Raw genomic sequence first — 10,282 nt, forward strand, 5'->3', positions numbered from 1 at the left:
CCCTGCATCGGCAGGCGGACTCTCAACCACTGCGCCACCAGGGAAGCCCAAGACAGCCTGTCTTGAAAGAAGAGAGGGAACCTAGGTGAGCTTCTGGAAATACCAAAGCTAGGAACCCGAGGTCGGGAGGTGGGAGGCATCTGAAATGTGGGAGGATGTAAGGCGATTAACTTGCGCAGAGCCGCCTTGGGAGCTGTGTGGGGTAAGGAATAAGCTCTCCTCTTCACACATTTTCTGCCAAAGATGAGACATGCAAAACTTCACAGGATTAGAATGTTCCAGATTTAGTGCCTGAGTTAACACCTTCTGCCGGAGAAGAATCTTTTTTAAAAATGCATGGAATTAAAAGAAAAAAAGAGCCACTCAAACCATTTTCAGTGCTGATAGAGGAAATGGAAATGGAGGCAGTGTCTGCTGAGGGAGCTTCAATTGCTTCTGGAAGGATCTGTGGATCAGATAATGTTATTAGAGAGTCACGTTGATTTACCTTCTTTAGCGACGTGATTTCAAAATGACAGATTCCATGTAAGTCGAACATGAACCCCCGTTTTTAAAAAAAGGGAGCAGGGAGTGGATGGGAGTGTGGACATGAACATAGTTGCTTGACTATCCCTTGAAAAAATTCCAGGAAGGAAACACAAGGCTGTTAACAATGGTTTTTTGTTTTGCCTCCTTGTCAACTGTTTAAATTTGATTTTTATAACATTTTATGACTTTAAAAATGGGAGCATAGGGCTTCCCTGGTGGCGCAGTAGTTGAGAGTCCGCCTGCCGATGCAGGGGAAGCGGGTTCGTGCCCTGGTCCGGGAAAGATCCCACATGCCGCGGAGTGGTTGGGCCCGTGAGCCGTGGCCACTGGGCCTGCGCGTCTGGAGCCTGTGTTCCGCAGTGGGAGAGGCCACAGCAGTGAGTGGCCCGCGTACCACAAAAAAAAAAAAAAAAAAAAAAAGGGGAGCATAACATCTTAGGTGTGGGCTGTGGCTGGTGACTTTCTTCCAAAGAGGACAGTGTGGAAAGCAGGCAAATAGAGTAACTCCACAGGGGAGACACTTGACAACCACTGGCTACACAGGTGATCAAGGTTAGCATCAGCAGTGATAAATCATGTCTGGTCATCTATACTCTTGGTGTGATGTGATGAGAGTGGCCTTCCTCCCCAAAACCTAGAACCCCAGTCTAATCATAAGAAAAATACTAGACAAATTCTAACAGAAGATAACCTAAAATATCTGTACTCCTCAAATCCATCAAGGTCATCAAAACCAAAGGAAGTCTGAGAAATTGCCACAGTCAAGAGGGGCCTAAGGAGATATGATGATTAAATCTAGCATGGTGGGTGTCCTGGATGGGATCCTGGGACAGATAAAGGACATTAGGTAAAAACAAAGGACATCTAAATAATGACTTTAGTTACAAACAAGGTATCAATATTGGTTGATTAATTGTGGCAAATGTACCATACTAATATAAGTTGTTAATAACAGGGAAAACTGGATGAGGGAAAATATGGGAACTTTTTGAAGTATTGTCTCATTTTTTCTGTAAATCTAAAACTGTTCTTTAAAAATCTATTAAAAAATTAAAAAGTGGTTCCATTTCAATTTAGAGGAAATTCTCCTCCATATACACTCACAGAAGTATGCAAGGATGTGTATATGAGAGAGTTCACTGCATCATACCGCGTGGACAACTAGAAACCTAGAGGCCCACAACAGGCCCTCTGGAACACTATATAGCCATTGAAAAGAATGTGGTGTAGCTAAAAGTACTAAACTTCCAGTTGCAGAGTACGTAGTAAGCTCCCATTTGTGCTCAATGAAATGTTACATGTGTGTGTGTTTATCTAGATTTAGAGAAATTCTAGAAAACAAAACACAAAACTGCTCATTGTGGTTACCTCTGGGATATGAGATTGATGGGATTTTTTTTAATTTATTTTATTTTAATTTATTTATTATTTTTGTCTGTATTGGGTCTTCATTGTTGCGCGTGGGCTTTCTCTAGTCGCGGCGAGTGGGGTCTCCTCTTCATTGCGGTACGCTGGCTTCTCAATATGGTGGCTTCTCTTGTTGTGGAGCCAGGCTCTAGGCGCACGGGCTTCAGTAGATGCAGCGCATGGGCTCAGTAATTGTGGCGCATGGGCTTAGTTGCTCCACAGCATGTGGGATCTTCCCGGACCAGGGCTTGAACCTGTGTCCCCTGCATCGGCAGGCGGATTCTCAACTACTGTGCTACTGGGGAAGCCCCATGGGATTTCTTTTTAACATTACAGTTTACATCTTTACTATTTAGAAAGTTTTCACAGTAGACAAATAGTATTTTTAAGTATCTGAATGTTAATTTGTATATATTGTTATGAAGTATTTCGAATTTGCCAAAAGAGAGAATAATATAATAAACCCATCACCCAGTTAAGAAATGAAAGATGCAAATGACTTTTATAACTTAAAAAAAAAAAAACCAAACCCAAACCTGAAAAGGTTCTTTTGAAAATACCACCTTGAGAAAGTTTCAGTTTCTTCCTAGAGAATTTGCAAGCACATTGCCTGGAAATCATGTCTCTCTAAGTTTACCTACATGTAAATCAACTTAAATGTCATAACCACTGCTCATATGTTAGGTTTTTCAAACCTTGTCAGGGCTGGAAGTGAAATTTAGAGCTGAATTAATTTCATGAACTTAATGTTTTTGAAGTTGTCAAGCTTACTGCAGTGTATACATGCACAGAACAGACTGTTCATTGCCTCTGTGGTTTAGCTGCAGTGTCAAGGAAAAACAGGGCAAAACATTGACCACTTTCTGAAGGCCATTTTTTTTAAAGATTGCGTATTTATTTATTTATTCATTTACTTAGTTTTGGCTGCATTGGGTCTTCGTTGCTGCATGCGGGCTTTCTCTAGTTGCGGTGAGCAGGGGCTACTCTTCGTTGTGGTGCGCAGGTTTCTCATTGTGGAGGCTTCTCTTGTTGCGGAGCACGGGCTCTAGGTGCATGGGCTTCAGTAGTTGTGGCTCGCGGGCTCAGTAGTTGTGGTGCAATGGGCTAAGTTGCTGTGCTGCATGTGGGATCTTCCTGGACCAGGGCTCGAACTCATGTCCCCTGGTGGATTCTTAACCACTGTGCCACCAGGGGAGTCCCTCTGAAGGCCATTTTGGTGAGGAAAACAAAGTTCTGGAATTTGAAAACATTTAGAGTCCCCTCCAGGGACAATCTGTGAAACTGTTCTTGAGGGAAGCAAAAGTTAAGTAATCTTATAGGCAATCCTCCCTGTGAAATAGATTGATCAGAAGGGGAAGGTTGAAGAGTAAATAGCTTTGGGGCTTCCCTGGTGGCACAGTGGTTAGGAGTCCGCTTGCCAATGCAGGGGATGAGGGTTCGATCCTTGGACAGGGAGGATCCCACATGCCACGGAGCAGCTGGGCTCATACGCCACAACTGCTGAGCCTGCACTCTAGAGCCCGGGCTCCGCAACAAGAGAAGCTGCCGCAATGAGAGGACCACGCACCGCAACAAGGAGAGGCCCCCGCTCACTGCAACTAGAGAGAGCCCGCTCATAGCAACGGAGACCCAATGAAGCCAAAAATAAAATAAATAAAATGGATGAACTTATTAAAAAAAAAGTAAATAGCTTTATTACCTCCTGTTTTAATTTGAAATAATGGTGCAGAACAGTTTTTGGTGAGAGGTACAAAAAGCAAAAACAACGTTTTAAAAAAACCTCTTAAATAATTAGTGAGAAGAGTAATATTTCAGCAATGCTAAAGTAGAGAGTTTAAAGGAAATCAGACTGTAGAAACTGGTTTATGAGCCAACACATTTTTACTTCTTGTTGGTTTGCTCAGCATAGTAAGTCTGGGTTTGAGGAATTTATTAGGTTTTTGGTGATTATTTTGGTCTTTGTACCATTGTTCAGTAAAACTTTGAGGTCTTCGGTAGCTACTAAAATGAACCTACATCAGTTTTCTCCCTTTTATTTATTTTTAAAATAAATTTATTTATTTTATTTTTGGCTGTGTTGGGTCTTCATTGCTGTATGCGGGCTTTTCTCTAGTTGTGGTGAGCGGGGGCTATTCTTTGCTGCAGTGCGCGGGCTTCTCATTGTGGTGGCTTCTCTTGTTGCAGAGCACAGGCTCTAGGTGTGGGGGCTTCAGTAGTTGTGGCTCATGGGCTCAGTAGTTATGGCTCACGGGCTTAGTTGCTCCATGGCATGTGGGATCCTCCCGGACCAGGGCTCAAACCCGTGTCCCCTGCATTGGCAGGCGGATTCTTAACCACTGCACCACCAGGGAAGCCCACTCCCTTTTATTTTAGTTAAGGTGACAACATGCTAGTAGTGTTTTGTTTAACGTCACTCTCATCAACTGAAAGGACCTTTTGCTCCAAAGAAAACTCCTAGAGCCTGCCCATGCTTCAGCCTTTGTTAGACATTGCAGGAAACAGTGTGAGATTTGGGGCCAGGCAGACCTGGGTGTGCAGGTCAGCTTCTTAAAAAATAAAACGAGGAGGCTCACACTTCTGCATTCAGTAGGGTGTTGCTGTAGGTTTGGGATAAGCAGCCTTTCCAGAGTCAGGGAAGTCTCTTCCATTCCTGGTTTCCTATGAAATTTAACTGATGATTATTGTTATAAATGTGTGTTGAACGTCATCTTTTTTATTAGTATTATCCTTGTAAAAAAAGGTATTAAGGGCCTCCCTGGTGGCGCAGTGGTTAAGAGTCCGCCTGCCGATGCAGGGGATACGGGTTCGTGCCCCGGTCTGGGAGGATCCCATATGCCGCGGAGCGGCTGGGCCCGTGAGCCATGGCCGCTGGGCCTGCGCATCCGGAGCCTGTGCTCCGCAACGGGAGAGGCCACAACAGTGAGAGGCCCACATACCGCAAAAAGAAAAAAAAAAAAAAAAAAAGGTATTAAACTTTATCAAATGCAAAAAAAAACAACACCCAGCTCTCATATAAGAAAAAATTTTAATCTGTCCTGTCCACCAACAACTTTTTTAAAAAGACTTTCTAGTCTTTGTTTATATACAAACATGACTTGTTCATGGTTATAATCACAGTATGTGATTATATGTTGTCTTTGTAGCTTAATATTAACTCCTATTGGTTTTTCCATGTTGCTTCATAGTCTTTCTGCTTCTTATTTGAATGGCTGTTAAATATACCATTGGTCAGATTTACCACCCAGACTTATCCATTCTCTTAGTGTTGGTCATTTAAGTTATAATAATGGTCCCTTATTCATCCTTCTCTCTTATGACCACTCTATATGTGCCGCATTAGTTATCTCTTGCTGCAGAACAAATTACATCCAAACTTAGCAGCTTAACAACAAACATTTGTTTTTTTAAATTAATTAATTTATTTATTTATTTTGGGCTGAGTCGGGTCTTTGCTGCACGCAGGCTTTCTCTAGTTGCGGCGAGCAGGGGCTACTCTTTGTTGCAGTGCGCAGGCTTCTCACTGCGGTGGCTTCTCGTTGCGGAGCACGGGCTCTAGGCACGCGAGTTCAGTCGTTGTGGCACGTGGGCTCACTAGTTGTGGCTCGCAGGCTCTAGAGCGCAGGCTCGATAGTTGTGGCACATGGACTTAGTTGCTCCGCGGCACGTGGGATCTTCCCAGACCAGGGCTCGAGCCTGTGTCCCCTGCATTGGCGGGTGGATTCTTAACCACTGTGCCACCAGGGAAGCCCCCACCAACAAACATTTGTTATCTCACAAATAGTTTCTGAGGGTCAGGAACCTGGGAGCAGCTTAGCTGGGTGATTCTGGCTCAGAGTCTCTCATGAGGCTGCTGTCCTCTGAGGCTCGCCTGGGGATGGTTGCTGGTAGTGCTCAGTTTATCATGTGTACTTCTTGAATGTCCTCCTGATATGACAGCTGGCTTTCCCTAGAGTTTGTCAGGTGAGAGAGGAAGAGCATGAAATAGAAACCTAACCTTGGAAGTGATGTGCATCACTGCCATATTCTACTGATGACTGAGCCCAACGCCGGTACAAAACCACAGAGGCCTACTCGAGGGCATGAATATCAGGATGCTGGCTACCCCAGATGCTTTTCTGGTCTCTAACAGCCATCTGTTTCCCACTTCTTTCATTGTCTCTGTATGTAAAGGATGTGGCTAATTTTAAGACCGAGAATTTGAAAACATTCATTTCTCTACTCATCCAGAACCTCTTTACATGTTACCTCCTGGCTTGTAGGGATAAAGAAAAGTGATCTTTATAGATAATAATTGGTTTCTGGAACTTTTCAGACATCCTACATCTGACCTGCACTGAGTGAAAGATGATGGGATGCATGTAAGCTCACTTTTTTGGCACAAAATATTTTTTAAAAAGCGAAACAAAAAAACGTGGGGTGGCTGTTATATATTTTTTTAAAACTCCAGAAAACAATTTTGATGTGGATGAGGAGAAACTGGAACCCATGTGCGTGGCTGGTGGGAATGTAAGATGGTGCAATCAGTATGTAAAACAGTATGGTGGTTCCTCAAAAAGCTAAATACCATATAATCCAGTAATTTTACTTCTGGGTATATACACAAAAGGACTGAAATCAGGGACTTGAACAGATAATTGTATACCAATGTTCACAGCGGCATTATTCACACACAGAAAAGGTGGCAACAGCCCAAGTGTTCATTGACAGATGAACAGATGAACAAATGTGGTCTATACATACCTGGGAATGTTATTCATCCTTTAAAAGGAATGAAATGCTGACACATGCTACAACACGGATGAACCTTGAAGACATTATGTGAAATTAGTCACCAAAGGACAAGTATTGTGTGACTCCACTTAATGTGACGTCCCTAGAGTCGTCAAACTGATAGAGACAGAAAAGAGAATGATGGTTATGAGAGGCTGGAGGAAGGCGGAAACAGGAATTACTGCTGAATGGGCACAGAGTTTCAGTTCTGGACATGGATGGTGGACGTGGACATGGATGGTGGTGATGGGTGCACTGCAGTGTGAATATACTTAATGCCACTGAACCGTACACTTAGAACATTTAAAATGGCAAATTTTATGTATATTTGGTCACAATAAAACAAACACTACTGGTACAACCATTCTGGAAAGCAATTTGGCAACATCCGTTAAAGCTGAAGATGTGAATACCCTATGACCCTCAACAACAGAAGAAAGGAGTTCAAAAATTGTCATACATGTATACAGTGGTACACTATACAGTTGTGAAAAAAGAATGTTTCAAACTATAGGAATCAGCAAGGATACATTTCAGAAACTCACTGTTGGGAATTCCCTGGCCCACTGGTTAGGGCTCCGTGCTTTCGCTGCCATGGGCTCGGGTTCAATCCCTCGTTGGGGAACTAAGATCCCACAAGCCGTGAGGTGTGGCTGAAAAAAAACAACAACCCCAAAACAAACTCATTGTTGATCCAAAAAAGCACAGAGTCTTAACCACTGGATCACCAGGGAAGTCCCATGTGCCCTTTTTTGAACTCGATAAAAACTTTTATTTACAGATAGTATGAAATGCTTCCTCTAATTTTGCTCATTTTCTACAAATGTGTGTGTATATATATGTGCGTGTGTGTATATATATATACACATATATTATGTGTATATTGTAAAATTAAGGTTATGGCTGTATAGATGTAAGGTAAAATAATCAGATAGTAGCTACCCTCTGGAAAGGGAGATAGGACACTAGGGGCTTCAACTGTGCCTGTGATGTTTAGTCTTTAATCGGGTGAGCACATGAGTGTTTGTTATATTTTTCTCTCTCCTTCTTCTTTTGTGTGTGTGTGACTGAAATAGTTGATTAAATAAACCCCACATGGGAGCAAAAAATAAGAGAAAAATCCAAAAACCAAAAAAAGGCAAACTTCAAATTAAAATAACCAAACTTCCTGCATCCTCCACCTTTACAACACACCAAAATAACATCAACTGTAAATATTATTTAAAAGGTACTGCTCCAGGGCTTCCCTGGTGGCACAGTGGGTAAGAATCTGCCTGCCAAGGCAGGGGACAGGGGTTCGATCCCTGATCTGGGAGGATCCCACATGCCACAGAGCAACTAAGCCCATGCGCCACAACTACTGAGCCCTCGTGCCACAACTACTGAAGCCCGCATGCCTAGAGCCCGTGCTCCGCAGAAAGAAAAGCCACTGCAAGGAGAAGCCCCCGCTCGCTGCAACTGGAGAAAGCCCTTGCGCAGCAGTGAAGACCCAATGCAGCCAAAAAAAAAAAAAAAAAAAAAAAGGTATTGCTCTCTATTTTTATATCTTCCCTCACTCTCCGGAGTAGGGACTCTGTCTAAAATGATTTTTTTTTCTTCTTGATGAGTAGTGCTTAGGTCACGTTGGGCATTTAGGTGTCAGTAAGTGACAGTGGTGGTGCCATCAGGCTATGTGTCCTAAGAGGGGCACGGCTGTGCCACCTGCATCCTCGGGGACTCATTCCTCTCCTGCCCACACAGAGCTGCATAGCATATGCTATGGGTACGTTGTCATCAGGTCAGCGTATTTTCTCCCAGCTCCTCAAACTGGAAAACATTTATGAATCATTCTGCTAACTTCCATCAGAGAGAGAAAATTCTAATCTCAAGGCTAGAAGATCTTAAGTTTCACCTGTGTGAAGTCTATGTATTTTTTCTGGAGTATGCTTTCCAAACAATTTCCCCATGTTGTACAACAGGAGACTCATTTCTAGGTGGTAACAACGCTCCCGTTGAGACAGAAGCCTTGGCACATACATACATTGCCCTTGATTTGCCGGTGCAAAATCTTAGTTAACCCACAAGTACTACAGGCAGACATAGGTTTGCAGAGAAATCCCAACATCAGTTAACAAAAGAAAAGAAGGGGGGGAGGGTGACGTACAAGCTCACCCATGCATTTAAATCGACGGGTTTAACAGCAATGCAGTGATTTTCTTATGTCTCTTCTCTCCACCACTTTTAAGTGCCACGAGAAAGTTTTAGAGCAGCAGAAAACAAGATTTTTCTGTGGTTTGTTCTATTTGACAGAGGAAGTGGTGTGTGACTCGAATAGGTCGGTGGCAGAAAGCAGGTTTGAGAGGTTTATAGAAGGACCGGGCAAGGCTGAGCTGTGAACCCGGTCTGGACTGAGCGTTCTAGGGGCCCTTGTATACAGGTGTGCCATCCAGAACGGGGCTTATTGGTGTGTGTCCTTGGATGAGTTACTTCATCCCTCTGTGTTCTGGAGTGCCCTGCCCTCCAACCTTAGTCTTACCTTCTGTGGGGAATTTGAGAAATTTCTGGACAACGTCTTAAGCCTCATGGATCAGAATTTCCTGGAAATATAGCTACTATTCACAGTGTGGCAGGTTTATACTTTTCCTGAAGAGAAAAGAAAAAACGAAACAAAACTGAGTGACTACCTTGGCCATAAACTTGAGTTTCTACATTCCCTTCCTCTTTATTGTGGTCTTTCTTCCTCAAAGCCACCTTTTTGGACCATGTGTCAGGAGCTCAAAGGAAGAAAACAACTGAGTGCCCATTTTTCTTTTTTTTTTTTTTTGGCCATGAGACACAGCATGCAGGATCTTAGTTCCCCGACCGGGGTAGAACCTGTGCCCCCCGCATTGGAAGCGCAGAGCCTTAACCACTGGACCGCCAGGGAAGTCCCGTGTGCCCTTTTTTTAACTCGATAAAAAACTTTTCAAAAAAAAAAAAAAAAAAAACAACTTTTGTTTATGGACAGTATGAAATGCTTCCTCTAATTTTGCTCATTTTCTACAATTGTGTGCCCTTAGTCACAGGGGCTAGGAGAGAAAGAAAAGGTCAGTGCAGCCCAGTCTAATGTATGGGCAGAAAGCTCAGACCTTATGTTGTTCTATGGACGGCAGAGCAGAAACATCTTCATACACAAAGCTCATTAGTCAGCCAACAAGCGTTTACTGAATGCCTGGACTGTGCTCAGTGCTGAGTTATGTGTCAAGGTCAGTGTCGTAGGATGCCAGCGTGGCGGATGCCAGTCTGGGAGCCAGGAGAGCTGCCAATTACTCGATTCTGGAAAAAACCAAAAACTTCCTCCTCTCAGGGCCTCAGTTTCCTTATGTGTAAAATTAGGAGATTGTCATGGTTAACCTCAGATTTTGCTGTCTTCCAACTAGAACTGTGGCAGATTCCAAAGCAGGATAACAGTTCCCAGAACTCCTGGATCTCGAGAGGCTTCTAGATAGATGGGGAGATTGAGCACTGGCACCCGAAATCATGTTGTTTCTGAAAGAGCACAGCTTGGCCCACCTGGATGTCTAGGCACCTTCCTCTGAGTTGATGCAAAGGGGCCACT

This window comes from Mesoplodon densirostris, chromosome 15 (assembly GCF_025265405.1).
Source record: "Mesoplodon densirostris isolate mMesDen1 chromosome 15, mMesDen1 primary haplotype, whole genome shotgun sequence".
NCBI lineage: Eukaryota > Metazoa > Chordata > Mammalia > Artiodactyla > Ziphiidae > Mesoplodon > Mesoplodon densirostris.